Source organism: Dermacentor silvarum, chromosome 1 (assembly GCF_013339745.2).
Source record: "Dermacentor silvarum isolate Dsil-2018 chromosome 1, BIME_Dsil_1.4, whole genome shotgun sequence".
NCBI lineage: Eukaryota > Metazoa > Arthropoda > Arachnida > Ixodida > Ixodidae > Dermacentor > Dermacentor silvarum.
This window is the reverse complement of record NC_051154.1, coordinates 445,929,778-445,954,276: the sequence shown is the minus strand read 5'-3', so window position 1 is coordinate 445,954,276 and position 24,499 is coordinate 445,929,778.

Sequence of the window (24,499 nt, the reverse complement as noted above, 5' to 3'; positions counted from 1 at the left end):
TCTCGAAGGTTATGAAAAACGGCGCACAACAATATCTCAGGCAAGCACGTCTCGCTGTGTATTGTGTGTATTACACGGACAAACAGGTGCACGCAGAACATCAACTCACCACTCTCGCGTTGCACTAAATGCTGGAGAAATTAAACATTCACTGTTAAGATCACCGCGTACTATCGTCAGTCAAAGCAAACAGCAGAGAAAGCTTCCCTTACTCTGCTTACCACACTGAGTCGGATCCACATAATTTTATTGCGATTGCAAATATATGGACAATCCAGGCACATTTCCGCCATCGTCGTCGACGTGATGTTTCGTATAATGTCCAAGTGCGATAACATCGTGGCTGCGCGCCGTATGGTATGGGTAAAGTGAAAGCGTGGGAGGGTGAGCAAAGAATGGTTGCTTAGTCTCGCGTGCGCAAGGGAGGAAGGCGGGGAAAAAGCGCTCCGTCTTCCATCGCGCACAAGGCCACAGGGAAAGTGGGGGATGTTTTACTCCCGTGGCGGCTACGTATGGCGCGGCTGAGCGTGGCCGCGCGACCCCGATCTAGAAAGCGATCTGCGCTGGGTACAAAGTCTAGGCGGGCCGATGGCTGGGACCCTATAACGTAAAACTATTCCAATCTGTTTTCCTTCTAATCACCTGACGTCCAATTTACGTAACCGCAGACGCAAGCATCGGGCGGTGACTCGCAGCATTGTTTGAGAAGGCTATTGAAACGCTCTCCTATTTTATAGGAGGTCACTGCATGTTGTTTGCTTTCAAAAGGAATAGCATTGCCTAACTTAACATATATTTCTTACCTGATTGGCTGACCAAGGGCGATGAGCACGCAGAAGTGGAGGGGGCAACGTGGGGCCGGGCTAGCGCAGTGAAAGTAGATAACCTGATGAGCAAGGTGTTGCCGGCGTCTGCGTTTGCCCTGCTTCTTCTTACTTAGCTTTCGGTGTCTGCTATAAAATCACGTCGGTGTGCAACGGCAACGTAACAATGCAGCTAAAACGAATCTTCAGTGAAGAAAATTTGACATAGCGATGTCGTTTTCGTGCTGAAAGGACTCGACAACCATATAATGTCACGCAAAATTTTTAATATAGGCAAATAAATCCATTCTCCACGGCAGCTTCGACTAGCCAGTGCCAGAGGGATCGGCGGGTACCCACCTTTTATTGATGTCGGAACGAGGCAGTGTCGGGCTATTAAAAAGAAAATTAAGTTTTGATCGGCGTAATAATGCATCTTTAATGTGTACAAGCCACCTTTACGCAGTGATTTTTCACGGTTTTTGGACTTCAGGTGACAGACAGGCGAAGTGGACGCAGCCCGAAAACTTTTGACCAATTGCGGATGGCTGATGGTAAAAAGACATAGAATCGAAAAATAATATTTTTCTGTTGTTTGGTCTCACATGCATAATTAGTGTGCACACGTCATATAAGAGTGAGTAGCTCTCGCGGTTTTTTAACAGCGGAGCTGTTTAAGCCGAGCGTTAGTTCGTAACCTGCGGACAGAAATTGTGGGCCGATCCTGGCGGTAGTGCAGAAAGGGTCCAAGCGCAATGACACATACCTCTGTGAACTGGCGAAGCTGAGCCTGGATAAGTCTAGCTAAGCATGGTTGGGACTACTTAAGCTTAGTCTGTCATCGATAGACAATCGATAGTTAGCCATCAGCTAATCGATAATCAATAAATGATCAATAAATTCCGGAAAATGCTGGGAATGACTTCGTAGTGCTTAGCCTAGTCCAAAAGCCATGCCAAGCTAGGTGCCCATCAGCTACGCTTTCTCTGTAGCATTGAGCCTCCCGTGCAAGCTACGCTAATATTTTTCCTTTACGTTGCGTGAAAGACAAGTGAAGTTGGGCAATCATGGAGGCCTGATTGCAAAAATAGAATAGAAGCAGTTTGGAATAGCTTTTCGTTAAAGTGCCGCTGATGCCTTCGTGTGCGGTGTATTCTCGGCGCAATTAGTTAGCGTTGAAGCTAGAAGTAGCACGATGGACAATTCGCTCGCTGTTGCTGCCACTCTCCCCCACGCCAGCGTTTTGACAGCGAGTGTCCGCGCTTATCGAGAGAGATGTGCTCGTTTGTGATTGTGCGCGCGTGACAACGTGCAGGTTAATTTAGTTAGTAAGCGAATGTTTACAGCTGTTTATGCAGCTGATAAAACGACTAACCTTAGTTTGCACAGCTGTCTAATAAATTTCTGTCGCAATCAGTGATTCGCCTGTCGGGCAAAATTGACCTTATTGTTAATATTATTGTAGTTAATATTATTATTACTTATTACGCTCAAGCCAGGCGCAATACACATACAAGTTTCGAATACAGGCGCAGTTGTGTCTTCTTGCGACTGAGTGCCGATAATTTTTTTCGAGCAAATGGGGCACAGCGTGTCGTTTATAAAAAGCAGCTTGGTGTCTGCCACTGCGGATACGGTGGCATAGACATGTTGTAAATCCGGTTTTCTATTGGATGGGGTATATCAGCACGCAGAAAGAGAATTTCGGGTGGTGGGTCGATTCCTTGTTGGTAAAATGGATATATTCTCTCGCGCAAGCCGTTGCTTTAAAAGTGAATCCAAAGTACAAGTGCCCAAAATTGGTGGTATTAGGTAGTGTGCGCTCTTTCCCGTCTCTTGTTGTTTTCTTCCTGTTTGATTTGGGCAGCGTCTCAATACATTAACATAAGGTCACTGTCTCGTTCGACGGAAGCACCTAAACATTTTTGCAGTAGGTAGAGTCATCTGCGTTCGGCATTCTTGGAAGTATTCCCCTTCCGAGGTAATCAAAAAGCACAGTGCTACTTCATCTTTCTTTTCCTTTTATTAAACGTGCGACATTTAACGGTAGTGCTTGAAGGCGAGTATTACAAGCTTTTGCGCTGTAGTCGCTTTTTATTGAAAGTTGCACACGTGGCTCCACTCTCGTGGGGCCGAGACGTGAACTGTCAGAGTATATATATATGTGGTCTTTTATCGGACAATGCCAGGGCTACTACTTTTGTTTTCTCGCCAAAAAACCGTCCCAACCCCCTAGTCGGTCAAATAACAGTCATAACCTTACCACAAACAAGACAAATTAGCTTTGTGCTTTTGAAAGCGGGTAGTGACAGTCTATCAACTCTTTGTCTTTGGATCTTAGCACTTGCTTTCTTTCAAGCCCATGCTGCCCTAGAAAAAAGTCGGCAGAATTTTTTTTCTGGTTACAATAAGCATTCTCAATAGGAAGTTAACATTTTCGACAGTATTCGTCTTCTCCCGCAGTACGACGTGTGTGGCGGCGTTGTGTAGAGATTTGGGGGAAAAAAAAGGTCAAATACGATATTGAGCAGCTGATTGCTGCACTCTCGTTAAATGCTAAACGCTTTTTGGGTTGCATGACACCATTTACACACCCTTACGTTGTCATTTTCTTGGCACATGAAAAATTTGTGCTCTTCAAATGAATGTTCTATGGTGTAAGTGCTGCATTGTTTTGCTTAATTTATTTAATGTACTAAGCTTGAAAATGCCACTAGTCAGACATAATAGAGCACAGAGAAAAGGCGCAACTGCACGCGGCATGGTCTTATCCTTACAATAAATTCGCTAACGAGACAGATCATGAATCCAGCTACAAAATGATATCTCGCACCAAAGGAATGTGGGAAAAACCACTAGGACACACTAAGTTCGACAATCTTATTGTTAACAGGTGATTCAAGGGTGACGCAAGGCGACAACTGTTACATATGACGGCATGCATACGACTAGACCATCAATAGAATAACATGACTTTAGTGAACCAAGAACCAATATGCAGGCCATGCGGTAAAACAATGTTATAGCAACACATTTTCAGCATTGTTCGTACAACTCAACGCTTAAAGCCTGTGTATATTTGCGGCGGTACGTATATGTTTTATTGCTGCATGGCCCACTTTGGTTATTAGCCTGCGTAACACCGTGACTAAATTTCACCTCATCGCACGCACATTTAAGCCTTCGTGAAAACAGAACCAGGACGATTCAGTCACTGGAACAGCCTTTCATTTATTTATCACACAGTCCCATATTCGCTCGAGGAGGATTATAGCGGGGGGCATGTATACACGCATTAAAACTTTTTGCAAGGTAAGATTATAAGAAGTGATACCCAAACCAAACAAGATCTAAAACAAAGTAACAAAGCACCAGGGGCCGAATTCACAAAGCTTTTCGATCGTAAGTGCTGGACCACGATTGGCTGACACCTGCTTCTGCGAACAGTTTTAGCGTGAGAACGTTTTTGTGAATCCGGCCCCAGTATGTAGCATATAGTAGTTACCATGAGCCTAAAAGAAAAAGATTTTGAAATTAAAGGCGTGTAAAATTGTTATACATTACCAGGAATTTGGGACATCGCCGAACAGCGCCTCTAGCAGCCGCCTCTGAAAACATACGCGTTTTCTATGGGAGAGCGTCGTTTTTTTCCAAATAACTAATCATAGAAGCCATCTTTTAAAATATTCCCATGGAAATAGGCTCTTGGCGCGTAGCCCGAAATAACATGCAAGTGGTACCATTACATACGGCAGAAAACTCGTTCCAAATTGCGGGCGAAGTTTCAATTATGGGAGTCTATTGAAAAGCCAAAATTTTGGAGGCTTTTTTGGCCAGTAAAAAGCAATTTGCAATGAACCTATTGCATTGACTGACGTATTCCTGGGGATTTATCAACTTCAATGATTTATCAACTTCAATGAATCATCTTTCAGCTAGTTGCAGCAGCAGCTCTTGAAATGGCAAAGAAGTCGTTCCAAAATCGCAGTTTTCATAACAAGGTCGTGGAATTTATTGTGGTACATATATAAACCTATTTTTCGCCAGCAGCAGCGCTTCAAAGCGGTAGCCGAGCGTGTTGAGCGACCACAGATCAAGATCACTGATAACCAGGATCGTGAGTTCGCAGGTTCGAGGCCAGCTGTGCCGCGCTTCTTCTTATCACTTTGTCGCTGCTTAGTTTGCCAGTTTTCCACTCCATGGCATATTCCGAAATGCAGGACATAAGCCTTGGGCGCGATCTTGTACGCATTCCAAAATGGAACGGAGGCGTTCCGTTCCATCGAGCCGCACACGATTGGTCAATTTCAACCGCGACGTTCAAATTGACCAATCGTGTGCGGCTCGATGGAACGGAACGCCTCCGTTCCATTTTGGAACGCGTACAAGATCGCGCCCTTGGTTACGGTTCTTGTTTAGTTTCTTTCTACTGTACCAAAGTCTTCCTAAAAAAATAGCTGGCTGGTTTCGAGAACATGCGAGCGTGTTTCCAAACATCTTTTGCACTTTAGGTATATTGTACTTTGGAAAATAAACGCAGGTAACGTGTTTTGAAAGTACAGTCAACCACAAAAGTTTGCGGACCACGCGAGCGCGTGGCCAAGAGCCTCTTCGCGACACTTCCGCTACGTCACCAGCGATCGACAGCAGCGCTACGTTGAAGACGCATCCCTCCTTAAATCTATGGCCTGTCTATTTTCGCACTGTGCGCAAATATTTTCTACCTATCTCTTTCAACGTGACGCGCTCTTTGTTAGCCAGGGCTACTTGCTTATATTTTGAGAGCAGAATATCAGTACAAGTAATCAGACAGCGTATTCTTCGGCTTTTATCAGTTCTATTTTCGCGTAGCCACGCTGTTTTTTTTTCGTGAGTGCGTGAGTGAGCGGTGAGGCAGCCATGGGACACAGATGCTTAGTCAGTAGGCAGACTTTTTCCGTTCCTCCCCTATCGCTAAGTGACAGTAGCGGCCGGGATTTGATCGCCTGCGCCCAGGTTTTGCTGCGCAAAGCCCGAACCACCGCGCTGCTATAGTGGTTACATTTAGAAAAATAAGAAATAATCGGGTGCGATGACTCTTTTTATAACCCTTTGCGACACGGCGTCCTCGTTTGGGGACTCGAACTTCGGAGGCGCGTCCCACGCCACGTGTTTCTTCAAATAACCTAAAACTCAGTGTGCACATTCGTGTCCGCTTCCTGATGGGACAACTAGCGGTCAGTTAACTTCATTGTCCTGCGTATTGCTGCAGATGATCACTTTGCTGGAGACACTACCATGTTAGACAATCGTTCGACGTGCCGCGTTCCAAGACCAACGTCAAGAGTATTTTTTTTCTCCGGTCGACACGAATACAACCGAAAAAGCAAGTGTGCATGCGTTTCGGGCCTAATAGTTAATTCTTTTTATGCAAGCATTGAAGCTGACGGATTTCAGAATAATTAGATATTGAGTTATACGCTAATTAATTTTTTTTACTGAAACTCGCACAAAACAGCACATTGCTTCGTCTTCTTTCTTGGAATGTAATAGTGAGCGTCTTGAAATGATGCCATGCGCATTTGACGCATTTGCAGACAGTGCATCATAATTCGTGTCTGAAGGGGATGAATTTATTCACAAGACATTTACAGAAGTGTCATGAAACATAGGTCTCTCAATGATCTAGAAGGAAGTGAAATGTCCGCCGTTTTCTAGCACCTTATTGATGCGTGTGGGCATCGACTCGTACAAAGATTCAGTAATCTCCGGTCGACCGCGCAGGCTTTCCCATTCTTGTGCGATCGCTTGCCACAGCGTATCGGCCGTGCGGCCGCGGTTGGCTCGTGTGGACAGCCGTTTCTTCAACATGCCCCAGACATTTTCTATGGGATTCAAGTCGGCGCCACATGGAGGCCACTCAAGCTGGCAAACAGCATGTTCTTCTAGCAATGACTGGACGATACGTGCTTTATGGATCGGGCTGCGGTCGTGTTGAAAAAAATAGCAGCCGTCGCTGAAGGGACCGTCCAGCGCATACGGAACGAGGTGTCTAGTGATGACGTCGCAGTACCGTGACGCAGTGAAAGGCCCTTCCAGACGCACAAGGGACCAAGGCCATCTTTGCTGATTGCTCCCCACACGCTCACGGAACACCGTCCACTGGATAGAACACTCTGTGTGTAATTAGGCAGATATCTGCAAGAAATAGCATGCAATTGGGTTCCAGCGGCGCGTCTAAAAATGTTGTGATTCCTCTTGCGTATGAACTTTATAATGCTGTTATAGAGTTGCGATAGAAAACGTGCAAACATCATTAGATAGTACTGAAAGACCCACTGGCAGCTTTTAATTAGCTTCAGAGTAAGTAGTACTATGGAACAATCGTTAATGTTTTCAACATAATACCACTACAGAAAAATCTCGTAATGTCCAAAAGCTCATTTTACGTGAAACATGTTGTGATGCAGAATTAGCTTCGTGAATTAACTGCCAATACACTGTAAACACACCTGCAGTTTAGTGGACGCCAAACCCGCTTCCGTTGGTCCCAGCGCGTGGAAAAAGTTGACTCGTCGCTAAAGATGACATCGCCCCATTTCTCTGTTGTTCAATCTTTCATTGCTGTAGCGAACATGAGTCGTTCTTGTTGCTGGCTGTCTGAGAGGCAGGGCTTCTGTGCTGCTACGAAAGAGTGCAGGCCAAGCTCACTCAGCCTTCTTCTTACAGTCTCAGACGATACCGTGAGCGAGAGCGCTTCTCGGATATCCTCTGCACTTTGAAAAGGATCAGCCACGATGGCGGCCGTAATCAGGCGGTCCTCTTCCTCAGTCGTGGCCCTTGGACGCCCACTGCGCTCCATATCTGTGAATCTGTCATCGTCGCGGAAAGCTTGAATAATCCTATTCACGGCAGTCCGGCTCCTGTTGGTTCGGCGGCAGATTTCGCGCTGAGGTATTCCCTCTATAAATAAACGCACAATGTGCCTTCTTTCGTCAAGTGGAACACGCAGCGGCATCTTTCCAAATAGGCAATCACCACGTGGCCTGAAGCAAGTCTACTACGTTTTCAGCGACTGATGCGAAGATGCGCCTATGTGTGAAAGAAAATTTTCTATGCATCCGCTTTTTCTTTATTTTTGATGACAGTGAAACACCTCCCTACCCTTTCTCTCAAGACGCAGAAGCAGCAACACTCATTGGACCAAGATGCTGCCAACCAAAGTGCGCCAGTAAACGTCGCATAAAAAAATCGTCGCAACGCTTCGTGAAACTTATCTACCCACTGGCACACCAGTCGACAAAGGTTGCAGTGATTGCTCCGATACTGCTATCAAGCCAGATATGTGGCGGTCTTATCGCAGACAGCGCTCTGTGTCAACACAACGAACTAACAATGTCATGCACGGGAATAAAAAATTAACAGGCAGGCGAGTACCAAGAGGGCTCATATCCGGGAGAGCGCCCCTGTCGCCGCTAGGTGGCGTACCGCTAGGTGGCGCGGATAGGCAGTCAGGCACGCGCTCGCGTGGTCCGCAAACTTTTGTGGTTGACTGTACATTTCTTTCCTAAGGTGAATATTTATGAAGTCATTACTAAGAAATATTTTGCCTTTTCAGCTACGTCTTGGGAAAGGCGTGTTTTGTGCAACTCTTGTGCGGCTTGGAACGAGCCACAGAAATAAATAGCACCAGTGTGTGCAATTAAAAGACATAGAAGTAGAAAAGTTGGCTGCAGCCCCATACGTAGTATTTTTACAAAGGAATACAGTTGAAGCTATTTGACTGAGTATATTTGCATTATATCAAAGCAGAATTTTTGCGTATACCTGACCTTCAGTGCAAATGAAGGATATCCGAATTATTGCACAAGCGTGTTTGCTTAGTACAAACCAGTACCTCGAAACATAAACATTCTACCCTCAATATGCAGCGCACGTGTCCTATCATTTGAACCATTCCCATATACCTTGACAAAATTCCAGAAATACTAAAAGTCTTCATGTCCTTTTATCCTTTTACCACAACTTACGCAGAGGAGTATCGGAAATTATGCGAAAAGACTCTGGGACGTGCTAATGTAGCCTGTCGTGTAAAAATAGAGAACGACTCCAATCACAGACCACACCCTTTTTGAATTATGCCCACAAAGTTGTGCAAGAAGACACTGTTTTCGGCTACAATTACCGAAGTTGCCATATAGCATTCTGCTGTTCTGTTCTTGACTAACTCTATTGCTGAATCAGGTCACAGCACCATGATATGATTACTGGTGCAATTCTTTAGTAATTATGTGCGAATATTCTCCTACCCTAAATTTAACATGTTTGAATAATTGAAGAAACATGAGAAAGGACCGTGACGGTTTGCAGAAATGTTCCTTTATTATAATCGTTTATGACTCATATCGGTACGGTCGTTTTCTCATGATCACGCCAGCATGCACTGAGCATCATTTATCATTTTGTCTACTGCCTATAAATAAAATACAAAAGTGTCGTTCCTTGTGTGTGAGTAGCACAATGGCAGCTGAACCTTTCACATGGTCCTACTAAGCCAAACCTTTCCTTTTCTGCCATGGTGCCACAGGACATGTCAATTTCAGACTTGATTTTCGCCCTTTCAGTTTCCTAGAAAGCATAGGGAGGTACACAAGACGAACAGGCGAAATTTTGAAGTAGTCCTGAGATTTGAGTAAAATTTCATAGGCAATGTTATTATCCTTTATTTGTTTACAAATTTATTACACCTCATTGGTGATAATAATGACGTACTACATAGTAGTTCAGTTCTTATATTTAATACAACATGTCTGAGATGGCTGTCCTGAAAATTAACCAGGTGTAAGCATTGCATGACGTTGGCTGGAATGTCATTCATTAAAAATGTGTGCAGAATAAAGAAAATACAGGTGTTCAATGGCACAGTCACCGTCAAAAGTTTACGCGCCCGAGATTCTGCGAATAAATTCATTTTCAACGCAGCTACGCCCACAGCCAGTAAAAGTATGCCAAACTTTTGTTTACTCTAAACCAGGATACGCTGTAAATCCGAATGCCACGATGCGTGCCTCAGGCGTAGAAATATAATATATTTTCAGCTTCAGGCGTGCGAAAGCTTTGGACGCTGACTATACGCTCTGAAGGCCAGGCTGCTTTTTAGCTTATACGTGATGACAAGCGCCGAGCTCTTGATGATGGAATATTAGAGCGTAGAATTGTAGAACTTGTGCAAGGTCAGGTGACTTCACGACGTAAACCTAGCGATAGAAGCTCAGCATGCTTTTTGTTTATTGACACTGATGATAAATGAATAATCAGAGTAAATTAATGTTACTGCCCGTTTCTGGAAAGACTCGAGTGTAACGCATACGTTCTATATCACTGAAGGTTCCATGCTAATTCCATACAGGGCATTCATATTCGAATTTTGGCCTGTCTTACGCCTACCGAATCTTTAGCAATGAGAAGAGGTAGGCAATTGCTTCTTGGGATGTAGCCGAGGCCATGGTAGATGTGATTAGTAATGCGGTATATGTGAGTAGGCTGACTGCAGTTATTACATGAAGTACGCCAACGTAAATAGGTTAAGTCACGGTGCAAATTACAGAGCCCTTTATTGTATATATGTTGAAGTCATGTGAGAGTGTGTCTGCTAAAAAGTTATAACTTTAATAATATCACGACTGAGTAGCCTTCTGTTAAACTGTTGGTAAAAATACTGTGTACGAAGTTCTATTGTGGTTTAAACTGCAACGTTATCAGCGCTTCCAAAAGAAAGCCACTACAAGTCCATCTTTCTCGGGCGTTCATTTCACCTAGGTACCACTGCCTGACTCGTGACCTTTATATTTTTAAATTTGCCCCGATGACGTAAGTTACGTTGCGGAAAAAATAAATACCCTTTGTAAAGAATGAACTATCACAGCTTCCCGACAAAGCGCAAGTTGTCATGTGTGATCACGATAAGAACGACCGCCCGTCGTTAAAAATGACTTGTCACTCCCCGGTTTTTCTTTTTTTGTCAAGGACGCGACTAACCCGTAGAAAGGTAATCCCGACCTTGGCATAATGCTTGCGACTTTTCTGGTTCCGGACGAGCGCGTTCTTTGTGTATAATTCAGGCTCCTGGCATCGAAAGGCTTATACACCTTTAAACAGCGAAAGGCTTTCACAGTCACTTCTGTAGCTCCACGGAAAGCGCGCACAATCAGTCCACTTTCAACATAAGCGCTCTCACCCAAGACAAATATTTGCGAGAAAGGAGCTCCTATATTACCCATAGCGAGAAATGTATCCACAAATTACACCTCATTATACCGATGTGTTTATGAGCCGCACTCTGGTGCCTGTATTCCGTATTAGGACAAAAAATACAGTTTGTGCAGTGTCAGTAGCCTAAACGTAAAACAGGAAATTGAAGTCATCACAAAGACTCATATATCATAAAGTGCAAGAAAAAAGTTGTCGCAGTTTCATCTGAAAGGCGAAGCATCAATTGCGATAGCAAATTTGTAGAGAGCTATACGGAGTAATGAGAGTAGCTTTATCAGGTGTATAACCTTGGACATGCAGCAGCACCGGCAACACGCAGAACTGTTGTCGACGCCGTCGGCGTTTTGCCCGCGTTCGCACAAAATGCGTACGGCGTTGGTGACTGTTGCCGGAGCCTCTGATATAAATAGGCACTTGATGCCGCAGCTAAACGTCGCCTCCCTTCCCTCCCCCCGCCTCCCCGCCACGGCCTTTCGCGCGTCGGAAGAAGACGCGTTTGTTCTACATATGGTGATTGTAAAGGAGGAAAGAGACGCCTACTTCTGCAGCCCTTAAGGGAGCACCGCGCAGAACGCGCGTTTGTTCTCCGCCGTGCGTTCACTCCCCGTGAAAGCGCGCGTCCCTCGCGCCCTTTCACTCGCACATACAGCGTTCGGCGCGCGGCGACGATTTCATCTCCACTGACGTCATACGGAACCTCACGGCGACGGCGACGGCGACGACGACGGCGACGCCGACGGCAGAAATCTGCTTTGGAGTGTCCATATAATTGCTATCGCAAGAAAAAAACTTAAACTGTACTCTATAATACTCGCAATGCAAACTTTGACGCATGTGATTCATTTCAATTTCCTATCTGTTCCGACCCGCCGTGGTTTCTGAGTAGCTATGGTGTTGGGTTGCTGAGCACGAGGTCGCGGGATCGAATCCCGGCCACGGCGGCCGCATTTCGATGGGGGAGAAATGTGAAAACACCCGTGTACTTAGATTTAGGTGCACGGTAAAGAACCCCAGGTGGTCCAAATTATTCCGGAATCCCTAACTACGGCGTGCCTCATAATCAGATTGTGGTTTTGACACGTAAAAGCCCATAGTTTAATTAAATTTTTTAAACCTAGATGTTGTTAATCGTAGTGTTTAAGGGGAAATAAACATGCACTCCTAGCACGCGCAGAAACTACGCCGGTTTCTAGCGAGGGGAGCTTCGCGCCTGACGCAGCAGACCCCTTCAAGCATTGACAGTGCAGCATGCTGCCGGCCGAAATATACGGGCGGTGGGGTGCAACTCGGAATTGGCGGAGGTTGCCGTTGCAACGCGAAGATAATTGGATGTGATGGACGTTCGCGCCGAAGATTAAAAAGATTGTTGATATTAAAGCGATAGCTGTGCACTATGACGTAGCCAAACATGGCGGGTTTTAACGTTGGATCATGAACGCTATCACAGAGAAGGTTTACTGCAAAGCGTTATATGGCGGGCAGAGGCGCGGTGGGGTTTAAAGCGATAGCCCTGTGGCGGCCCATGCGCAAAAAAATTGTACCTTAAGTATCCTTACGTAATTTGAATGCGAAAGCATTATGACTTCTCTTAGTCATTACCAATAAATACTTTTTAAGTATTACAACCTGTTTGCGATCCTTCCTTCACTTTCTTTTCTCTGCATTCATTATTCACCAGACCACAACCATTCATAACTCATCGCCAAGTAGCTACGAGTTAATATGGTGATCCACCTTAATCCACCTTAACCAAATTTAATTCATTGTAATTTAGTTTACTTCACCTTAATTCACTTGACTCCACCTTAAGTCACCCTACTCTAACTTGTTGTAACTTTAATTCACTTCACTGTAATTCACCTTAATTTACAATAACTGCCCATAATTACTACTAATTGACGTTGTAATACCTTTACTATCTTCTATATTACTACTGATTTCATTCAAGAAGCTGATGATGTCACTTTGACTTTTGATACCACTCGTTTTGAACGACGCCGGCTTTTCTGCCTCATGGCTCATGTAATGCTTTCGCATTAATGACTACTGTAGACGACAACGGTCCGCCTGTACGGCACAGAGTAAACAGCTTTCCCACTTTCATCTGCTTTCATTGCGATTTGCGCAGCCCCGGTGCGCGGCATCCCGTCATGCTCAGAGTTGCTGCAGATAGTTGTTGCGCGGCGACGAGGGCAAGCGTGTATACTGCTCGAGTGCACGCGATAGGAGTGAGACCGCTGCTCCGGCCTAAGCGGCCAGATGTGCTTCCTGGCGCCGTGGTGGGAACGCGCCTTTGCCGATACGGATGGCACAAGAGCTGAAGCAAGTGGTATACCGGCGTTGTTTCCGCCATGTTCTCTGCTCTGTGCCGAGTAGAACGACTTATATCACTTGTCACGGCGTGACGACGCTCGGCCAACGGCGGTGCCGGTGGCGCGAGGAAAAGAGAGGCCCCGCGTATACAGGGGCACTATCCCACACCAGTACACGGGAGCCCAAGCCTAGAGTCCACTAAAGTTTGCTTAAGTGGTTTAATAGTGGAGATGTGGTTTATGGTAAATGAAAAAAAAATAATCACGATAAGTAAGCCAGAGAATGTTGATTCCACTGTCAATCTGCATAAAATCGGCACATTTAACACATGAAAACTTTTCTATAATCGCAATGAAACATTCGCATCACTTATGCTAAAACACTGCGTTGGATCTCATGTGAAGCTTTCATTGTTGTTGTACTTCCTCTATAATAATCATTGAGTAATAATGCAATACTAGTAGCAGTAGGGGTAGTAATAGCAGTAGTAGCACTGATGAGACTTCAGACCCCCCCCCCCCCCCCGAAATTATTTCGCGCTGGCATGTACCGCCGACCAAAACAACCACCGGCACCGGGAATCTTTCTGGATTTTGTCTACAGTGTCTTTTTCAGGCTCGAAAAGACATTTCGGCACGCACATTGTGAACTCGGGCGGGATTTCGTCGCAGCGCCCTTGGCACCTGGACTCACATAACGCAAGAAGCCCCATCCGAGCACAAACTTTCAAGGGTTTTTCGATAGCGAGCGGGAGCACAGCGGCATCTCGCAGTGGCCGGGGAATCTACGGAGCGCATGGAATTCAATTCCTAAACTTTAAGGGTATAAAGTTCCCATAAACTTATGACGCGAAAGGTGCACTGACATTTCCAAAGGCGTGCTTTAGATTTTCAACCCTGGAAATTTATGGGTTTAATGTTCTTATAAACTTGAGCTAACATGCGCGCACTGGAACCCTCGTGTCCAAGCCGTTTCAGAAATGGAAGCCCGCGCTCGCAATCTTCCACACACCCGAAAATACTAAATATGACCGTGACTGCCAGCTGGCAGCTGATAATTTTCTCCCAACACTTTCAGGAAGGGCACCCGATGTGATCAATCAGCTGGACCAGGGCAGGCAAAGTAAAATAAGAGAAAACAGAAGAAAGTTAACGGCATATTTTTGAGGCGGTTCTTTTTTGCGGACGACAAGGTCTGGCTCTCAGTGGCCATAGGGACAGTGGTCCTATGGATTTAAGCAAATCCCCTCTGAAAATATTGGTATTTTCAGAGCGCTTCTTCATTTGCGAGCTGATTGTGGAGATACATATCTGTAGAACCATTTCGATGTTGCCCCAGTAATAACTCGCATTTGAGTCCAGATGTACAAAACCAAATTATAGAAATTTGTGGTGAAATTATCAAAGAAAGCCTAGGTGCAAAAGTAAATGGTGCAGGCCGCTTCTCCATATTTGCTGATGAAACGACGGATATTGCCGGTATCCAACAGTTTACTGTTTGTGCAAGGTACCTAAACAAGGATGCCAACGACATCGAAAGTGTACTTTTAAGTTTTAGCACCGGAATAGATGCCCTCTCTCATTGCGACTGCAGGCTCTATGTAAATGTGTAGAAACGGCTTCAGATTCTAGCCACCCTTCCAGTGACCACTTCAACCGCAGATAGTATATTTTTAACATGAGATTAGAAAAACTACTTGCGCTCTACAATGTCTGAAGAACACATGGTTAGGCAGGCAAAGTAAAATAAGAGAAAACAGAAGAAAGTTAACGGCCTATTTTTGAGGCGGTTCTTTTTTGCGGACGATGAGGTCTGGCTCGACAAAGATGCCGACGTCCACAGAGACGTCGGCATCAACGTGTCCGAAGTCATTGACCGCTTCACTAAACTTCCCCGCCGAGTGAAGTTTGTCCTTTAGATAGCGAAGTGGCAAAAATTAATGCAAGTAAAGGTTCTGTTCCTTGAGGTCCATAAACTCGTAATTATGAAAACGTATGACTGTTCATTAGCTTTTAAAACCGCAGAAAATTTCGCCGTTTTTTCAAACATTTAGCATCATTATCAAATTTATCGTGTGAAAACGAACATTACGAGGACATCAATAACCAATTTTTACAGACCTTGTTTATTGAAAGCCCGGCCCTCGCGGCGTTTCCCAACAAACGCACTCGGATATTGGGTAGTTTAACTTGCCGCATCATCTCTGGCTTTCGTTTGGTCATTTCTTTCCTTTTTAGCTACCCGCTTTTACTTCTTTTTTGAACCGAAGCAATACACTTCCTTAATTTTGGGTGCAGAAAATTTGTCGCTGCTTTGCAGGCAGTTAAATTAGACATTTTCGTACTGATTTCTGCATTATTCGTCTATTATCGACCCATATGGTGCTGTCGCGACCGCCGCATGGCCCAAGTACATATCACGAGAGACTTTCAGACATAGCGCAAAAAAGTACACACAACACACAGGAAGACACGACAGACGCGGACGAGCGCTACTACCAACCGTTTATTTCAGTCAACAAACCCTCCGATTTATAAGGTGAACCACGTACACCAGTGTCACGCCCCTTTCCCATGCGAGGTGATAAAAAGAAATCTAAAACAGTTATCAGTACCAACTGCCTCAGGCAACAGAGTTCAAATAGTTCAGTTCGGCACTGTGCAAAAGAATTGACGCTTCGCTTGTACAAATATCTGAGTTCTTGTGAATGTAGAATGCTTCTAGAGCCACTCTAGCCGTGTAGTTTGTTGATTTGCCTACGATAGTGGCCTCACAACCACACGTAATGATAAGGGCAACCAAATGTGAATACTTGTCCTCTTTTTTCTGAACTTTTAGCGCATGCTCACTGAGCCGGTCGTTTATTCACCGTTCGGTTTGGCCGATGCACACCTTCCCGCACAACTAGGGGACGGAGTATACCACTCCTGTCGCACACCCCATGAAGCGGCTATCATGGCTGGTTTGGCAATCTCCTTTCCTGTCACCGCAAATTGGAGGGCAGAGCCTGGATAGCTTATTAGAAGCCGTGAAGACCACAGGAATACGATGCCTGTTCGAGACCTTCTTCAGGTTGTGCGAGACCTGATGCATATAAGGCAAGGCTGCGGGTCTCGCCATCCATCGCTGGGTCTCAGCCCTTTCCGCTCCAGCTCTGCTCTTTACCCTTTGCAGAACAGATTCGGCCACCGCAACAACAAGCAACTCGGGGAATCCCGCTGCTAATAGGCGACGAATCTGATCGTCATAGCTATGCTGCACTGAATGCGGGCATGACTTACGGAGCGATGCGGGCATGACTTATTATAATGCGATGTCTCTTTTTACTATTTTAGAGTGGGCAGAGTCAAAAGGCAGGAGACACTTACTTAACCCGTGGGAGGTACTCCCAGCAAACATGGCCTACACTAAATTTTAGCCTGAGATCCAGGAATTGTAACCCCATCAGTTCCAAGCAATTCATGAGTGAAACTCAAACCCTGCCCAGCTTGAATAAAAACATCTAAAATACTCCCAGCGGCAGTGAAAAAGTTCTCTTTCTTTAAAATAATTAAAAATTCATCGACGTACCGAAAGACTTTGAGTACCTTCCCCATTATATGCCAAATCAAGCGCACTGTCAGTATCAGCTAAAAATATGTCGCATAGAATCGGAGCCACGCAATTAAGACCCAATACACACTCCTGTACGTTGCAGAAAAGGCTGCTCGCTAAAAACAATAAATGTTACACTAAGATAAAATTCTAAAAGCGTTAAAAAATTATGAACCGGCAAGCAAGCGGAGTTTTGGAAATCGCATTCGCCACTCTGTTCAATGCACTTCCTAACAGCATCTAAAAGCTTATCTTGAGGTACTGAATAAAACAAGTCCTCAACGTCGACAGACAAGCCATAATCTATACTCTCGTTGTGTTTCACATATTCAGCGACTTCTTTAGATTTCCTCACGCGGAAAGTATCAGCAACCATGAGTGACTTAAGGCTATTTCAGTAAAAACTGACTAACATTCTTTTGCCAAGCCCCCCCTTCGCTCACAATGGTTGCGAAAGGGACATCTACATTATGTGTTTTTGCAGAAAAGAAAACCTTCAGACTGTTCCCCTTACTATTTCTAATAGCATTAGCAAGAGCATTCAATTCCAAGTCCTTATAAAATTTGATCAACTTATGCCCCTGCCACACGGCACAGGTAATGTCATTTGCAGTAAATGACATTCATCCCGAACGTCATTGCGGTCTTGCGTTCCCAGTCTACACGGTTAAACAAAATGGCATTCGCAATTGATGGTAATGCTTATCGGCAGGCCGCTATGATAACAAAACCTTAAAAATCGCGCTTCTTGTTTAGATATTTTCACTGTATTAACAGTAAATAGTAAGCATTGGATGGTTATTTGAAAATACATTACATTTCGTTTTAACTTATCGATTTTGTAATTTTTTGCCAAGCCCCTGTCGTCGATTTTACACAAATCGCGCGTGAATTGGTTCGGGAAACTCATTCAATGGGCGAATGTCATTACCTGTGAATGTCATTCACTATGCCCTTGTAGAAGCAACAAAAATGACATTAACACGTAACTCATTCGCTGCGAATGACATTACACGTGCTGTGTGACAGGGGTATTGGTCTTAACCCTCACTGCACTTTTCTAAACAGCCACAAAGTTCTTGTCCACTGCCGCTTGGCCTTTTTCATTGAACATGCCTTTCGGCATCACAAGAAATGCACATTCCTTGTCAGCTTCTAGGAGAGCCAAACTGTTCTGCCAAACTGAAAGTAATTATGTTAGACCAACGAGCCCAACAGGCGGTCCTTCCGGAACACATCACGATTTCTGTGATCATAGTTTTGTTCTTGCCTGGATCGTTTGTGTTTCTATGCGTAAAGCTACTATGTGTGACTGCGCAACATGTTTATTTGTCTTGTTTGACGCATTACATACAGTGGCGTTTGCTTAAATACGTAGATTTATTGGATACTTATACATATATTTAAACATCTTGTTGCGAGGCTTTGTGTATACAAATAGTGGATTTTGTTTCCACTGACACTTTTGTGCCGTTTATCAACTTGTATTTTCGCACTTGTATATTCCATTCTATTTTTGCATTTATCTTGCGGAACTCATGCTTCTTATATGTACTCACTGTTGCGACTATATTACCGGTGTAATTACAATACACGACCGGTAACAACTGCTCATGCGCAACCTATTGCAACGAAGGACCGCGTCATCGAGGTTTTTCCCTGGCCGTTACATATGTACAGTCACGAGCAAAAGTTTGTGGACCAAAGGTATGGTATGATGGTATGATAAAACTTCATTACGGTCCCTCGGAACGCGCGTCAGCACGTAACGGCCCGCTCCTACGTCGGTACAGAAAGGCCGAGCCTCTCTGCTGCCACGATTTAATTTTTTCCTTCGCAGCCTGGGCATTCTGGCTGAAATCAAGAGTGCAAGCCTACGTGCGTGTGCTGGACCAATACAACGTATTAAGCCAATTCGGGGCCCCGCAGCTGCAATTGAATATATTTAAATTTTTTGCTGATGCCATGGTCTCCAAACTTCTGCTCGCGACTGTACAAAAAAGTTAACAAGGTTCTTGAATGACAAAGATTTGTCAAAATATTTGTGCTCAACTTGTTCTTTTCAGGTCCTTTATGTTTTTCACACCAGCTATAAGCACTGCTTTGCTGGTTTGGAACTGATATAGTTCTAAAGTTCGTGTGATATTTGCGTTACATATTAAATAGACAAAAAAAACGCGGAAGAATTGATATCATTTATTTCTGCCCCAATTTTTGGGACATACGAATATATTCTTTTATGAAAAAATACATATATTTCTTGACAGTGGGTAGCATTCAGTAGCTCGTTTGCAGCATCTAATATACAATGACATTGGCAATGACAATGCCGTGATTGACAAGACAATGAGAAGGCCGCGCTGCAACGTGCCCCCCCCCCCCTCTCCGCACAAAATTTCTGGCTATGCCACTGTGCAGTGAAGCAGGTCTTTGAACACTGACCAGTTACAGATTATCTTCGGCATTTACTCCCATCGCTTACCAAGAGCTCAGAAAAGGTGTTCGGCTGAAGTGTACCAATTTTTTTTACAAAGCCGCTAATTTACTTTGTTCACAGGAACCTCCCTGAGAAAACTGACGTCAATCCGAGCATTTGTTGACGCATTTTGACTCTTTGCGGTGTCGGCCATTTTCGTTATGGCGCGGTTTCGCCAAGGTCGCCACCAATGGCACCGAAAATATAGCCACCTAAGGCTTTCACCTTCGAAAAACGGAAATTCTGTGGCAGTGAACATAACTCTACCAGGCACCTGCACGCATATGCGCAAATGGACTCGTAAACTGACGCCAACCGAGATTAAGGGCGTCAATCATGCGACTGCATATCCTGAAACATGCGCCCATCGCCACCATTTAGCAGGCTTACATTATTATTTTAGAATCAGCTTTCGAGAAATGAAGCGACAAAAGGGCGCTTTGGCTTTTTTTATTCGATCGGACGAAAAGTTGGACGAGGAAACGATGGACGGAAGGGGGGGGGGGGGCAGAGGCCGCTCTTTCAAGGTTCTGCACCCGCTTTCCCGAAGCAGGGCTGCGCCTCTAAGCGCCTATCAGCGAAGCTGCGAAGCTGCTGATTCACAGTAGACTAGGTGGCCGCTCGTCTTATAGGCGCGGCGCTTAGCAGATCAGCCATTCCTGATTCGCGCTCGTCCATGCTCGACGGTGAAAGCTGTTGGAGTGGTCCTTTTTTTTCTTTTATTGTTAAAACCTGTATTCTGTTATCGTCCAGTACACTTCGTGCGTCATCGCGCTAATTTCGAATCTTAAAGGTCCGTACGCCACGTGGTGTAAAAGCTGTAAACTAAAGGCGATGTCCGGAATTGCTGTGGTTGAAACATTACAAATTCAATTTTGTTGAAAGAAACGGAAGCTGTAAATTTTGACTTTACAGTTTGAGTATCATTGATCTTAAAATAATATCTTTGGTGGCACCACTAGCATTCCCGTTGACCTGCTTAATAGTAGAGGCACCCAAGGATAGTAAATTTTGAACAGACAAATATATTCCAAGACGCGGAGTGGTTTTTCTGAGGTTCGTTGAATTAAGCCAATAAATCAATGTTTAGAAAAAAAGTGTCGATGTTCTCATATTTTCTCCCCATAGCACAAATAGGTTAGGGTGCCAGACCAGTCCTGTGTAAATCAAAATTTAAAGAAGCTATGCGACAGCATACCCTACTATAATAGCTACTCCTCTTCTGCTCGTTCGACATAGATTCCTTTTCGGAGGTATATATACCGTAAGTGTTTCAAATTCGAATTATTTGTTATAGATGGTACAGAGAATTCTGACAGCAACAATGGTCTTCGAAGTGACGATCAAGGCTGGCGTAGGCAGAATTTGAATGGCTGGGCCAACTATAGACGCCTTCGCCAAGGAATCCGCCATTTCATTTAAAACTAGGAGTATATATCAAGGTACACAGACCAAATGAATATTAGTTAAGCGTTGAGGTATTTATTTATTTTTTATTTCATTACCTTCAGGGCCCATAGGGCGTTACAGAAGAAAGTGGTAACAATAAATACAAAAAAAAGATTAAGCAAACATCGTGTAACATATTCAAGCGCATTTTTAATGCCACTGGGATCCGCAATAGATACGGTGGAGGTGGGAAAATGGTTCCAATCATTACAAGATTGACGAATGAAATATTGAAAGTGTTGGTTACTGTGACAACGAGGAACAAACACTTTATGAAAATGGTCGATACTATAGATGACAAGTATGAAGGATGGGAAAGTAATTCTAGCTTAGGACGAGTGTTATGGTAGTAAATGTTATGAAATAAGGAGAGACATGCTATTTTCCTGGCCGAAGAAAGGGACGAAAGCCTTAACGCTGTTTTCATAGATGAAACACTGGAACGATGGGAGAAGTTAGAAAAAATGAAGCGTACGTTACGATTTTGTGCAGCTTCAAGGTGACGAATTAGACTTTCAGTAATTTGATCCCACAGAGCTGATGCATATTCTAGTTTGGAACGAATGAATGTTTTATAAAGAAGGAGTTTAAGAGTAGAATACGGTTAGCATTATTAACAAGATAATTATTCTGTGTTTGCCAAGACAGGTTATAAACAATGTGGACCCCTAAGTATTTCTAAGCAGTCACTTCTTCGAGAACGTTAGCATTTGTGTTGTACTTACAAGCATTAGTGGAAATTTCAGGAGACAATCTCAATATTTTGCACTTTGTCGCGTCGAGTGTCATTTTCCATGTGTTACACCAATCAGATATATTGTTACGGTTACGCCACCTGGAGCTGCACACGCATCTCCGCCATCGCTGCCGGCCGGCCACGGACGAATAGCGCCACGTCGTCCGCGTAGACCACGGCACGCACAGGGAGGTGCCCACTGCTGAGCACGCACTCACTAATGGGCGCGAGTGTGAGGTTGAACAGAAAGGGGCTCAACACACTCCCCTGAGGCACACCGCACGTCACTGAACGCCCGCCGAACCCGAACAGACGACCTGTCGGTTAGGAAGGCCCGCGCATACGCCAGAAGCCTTCCTTCCTCACTAAGAGCGCGGACAGCCGAGATGATGGTGTCGTGAGGCAGGGGGTCGAACGCGCTCTGGACGTACAAGAGCAGCAGGTACGCGGCGTGGCCGTCGCGACTTGCCTGCTCCAGCGTGCCCACAACGGCGGCAAGGCAGTCGGCCGTGGAGCGGTGCGTGCGGAACCCACACTGTTCAGGTGGAAAAACACCCCGGATGTCCGCTATCCATTGGAGCCTCGACAGGGCCATCGCCTCCATCGTCTTGCCAGGGATTGACGTTAGAGAGACGGGCCTGTATGAGGCGAGGCTGCGAGGCGGCTTGCCACTCTTCAGTACTGGCACCACGAGCGCGCAGCGCCAGGACTCCGGGAGGCACCCGCTGCGCAGGACACCGTTGAATGCGTCGAGCAGGAAGTGTCGCTGATCTTCGTCCAGGTTGCGCAGCATTTGGTGGGTGACTCCGTCCTGCCCGGGCGCACTGCGGCGCCGCCCGCGGCACAGCACGCGCTGCAGCTCGTGAAAGGTGAAGTCTTCCTCGCACAGACTTGTGATTGCCTGCACGTGGGTTGACTGATCTCCACCCCGCACGAACACAGCCACGTAGAGCGCCCGCAGCGCGACCGCAGGCACACCAAGGAGGGGAGCGGTGGCGGCAGCAGCAAAGGCGTCCGCCAGCTGTTCGGCGAGCGCGAGCTCGCTGATGCCCTGCGCCACAGCGATGGCGAGCACAGGGAACCGTGGTGTCCTGGGGTTCAGCAGCGCATTCAGGACGCGCCAGCCGCCGTGTTGGTTGCGGGGTCTCGCGAGCGACGAGTAGAGGCCCGCCCAGCTACGTCGCCGCAGCTGCCTCGCGTGTCGCCTGCACACCGCGTCAAGTCGGTTGTATGTAGTCCAGTCCGCGGCGGCACCGGAGCGGACGGCGCGTCGCTGAGCACGTCGGCGAGCCGCGCGGACGTTCAGCAACTTGATGTCGGGGCAGGGCGTGCCGGCGGGGACGATCACGCGTGTCGTGGCACGGCCCGCGCACTCCGCGATGTGCGCGAAGTAATCACTGCAGTGCGACGGTCTCGCACACATCTCGCGTAAGAGCGGCCACCGCACGACAGCGTACACGCGCGTGGCGCCGCGACTTGGCTTGGTGGGGCACAGGGTGATCGGGTAGTGATCCGATCCGGCGGTGTCCGGAGCACGCTGCCAGGAGTAAGAGCAGCGCTCCGAGACAAGCGCCAGGTCGATCACTGTGGCGACTCCGTCCCGCCGCACGAACGTCGCTTCCCCACTGTTGAGGACGGTGAGGCCCGCAGCAGCAACGGCAGACGACAAGTCCCCTCCTCGCGCATTGCTCCTGGCACTGCCCCAGTCGCGGTGGTGAGCGTTGAAATCGCCGCACACGACGGTGTCGGGCGAGAGCAGCGCAGTGAGGCGCACAACGAACGAGTAGTTTGCGCGACGGGCAGCACCCGCGCGAACGTAAACACTGGCCACCGAGGTGTTCGTGCCGCGCACGCGCACAGTGACGGCCACGCACTCGATCATCGCGGAGCACAGGTGGTCCGTGGGGACCCGCGCATGAGGAAGGGTGGCTCGCACGTAGACGGCAACGCGGGGACGGCCAGGCGGATGCGCGTCATCGGAGCACGGCGCAGCGTCACACTCAGACATGGCACAGTCCGACGCTCGGCTGTAGCCGATGTAGCCCGGCAGCGAGACCTCCTCTGCACGCGCGTACGTTTCCTGTAAAGCGAGGACATCGTAGTCGTGCACATGAATGTGCTCTGCGAACTCAGCGTGTTGACGGCGCAGGGAGTTCCAGTTCCACTGCAATATGCGCGGCCCAGGGGCACCCTGATGTCTAACTGCCATGGCTGGCCAGTGTTCGTTTAGTGGGAAGGGCGGCCGCGCACAGTGGGCCTGCGGGGCAGTCCTGCGGCAAAAACTCTGTCGCGAACGCGAGCGCGGCAGTCAACAGCGCGATGACAGCTTCGCGTAAGTCGGGAGACGCCGAGGGCGATCGGGGCGCAGGCGTCGACGTGTTGCCCGGAACGGGAGGCCTCGCCGGGTGGTCGGCCGCGGCGTCGGAGTAGCTCGTGCTAGGTTGCACTGGACACGGGAGGGGGCGAGTTGTTGCAGCCCCTGTGTGGTGCGTTGTCTCGTGGTGCGGACGAGGACGGTAGCTTGGCGGCGAGATATGGGCAGCTCAGACGAGGCGAGGGTCTCAGCGACCTTCCTTTCGTGCTTCCAGCTGGGGCAGCGCGGCTCTGTCACTGCGTGAGGGCCGCCGCAGTTCAGGCAGGTGGCTTGTTTGGCCGTGCAGCCGGACGTTTTGTGAGCTCCCCCACAACGAAGGCAACGTTGTTCAGAGGTGCAGGTCGCGGCTCCATGGCCGTAGGCGCCACAGTGGTGGCACTGCCTAGGACGCGGGCGCGTCGCGAGCACAGACCGGCGCACCTTGAACAGTGCGACCTCATCAGGGAGCTTCCTGCCCCCGAAGCGGAGGACAATGTTTCTGCCCGCACGGAAGCACCCAAGTA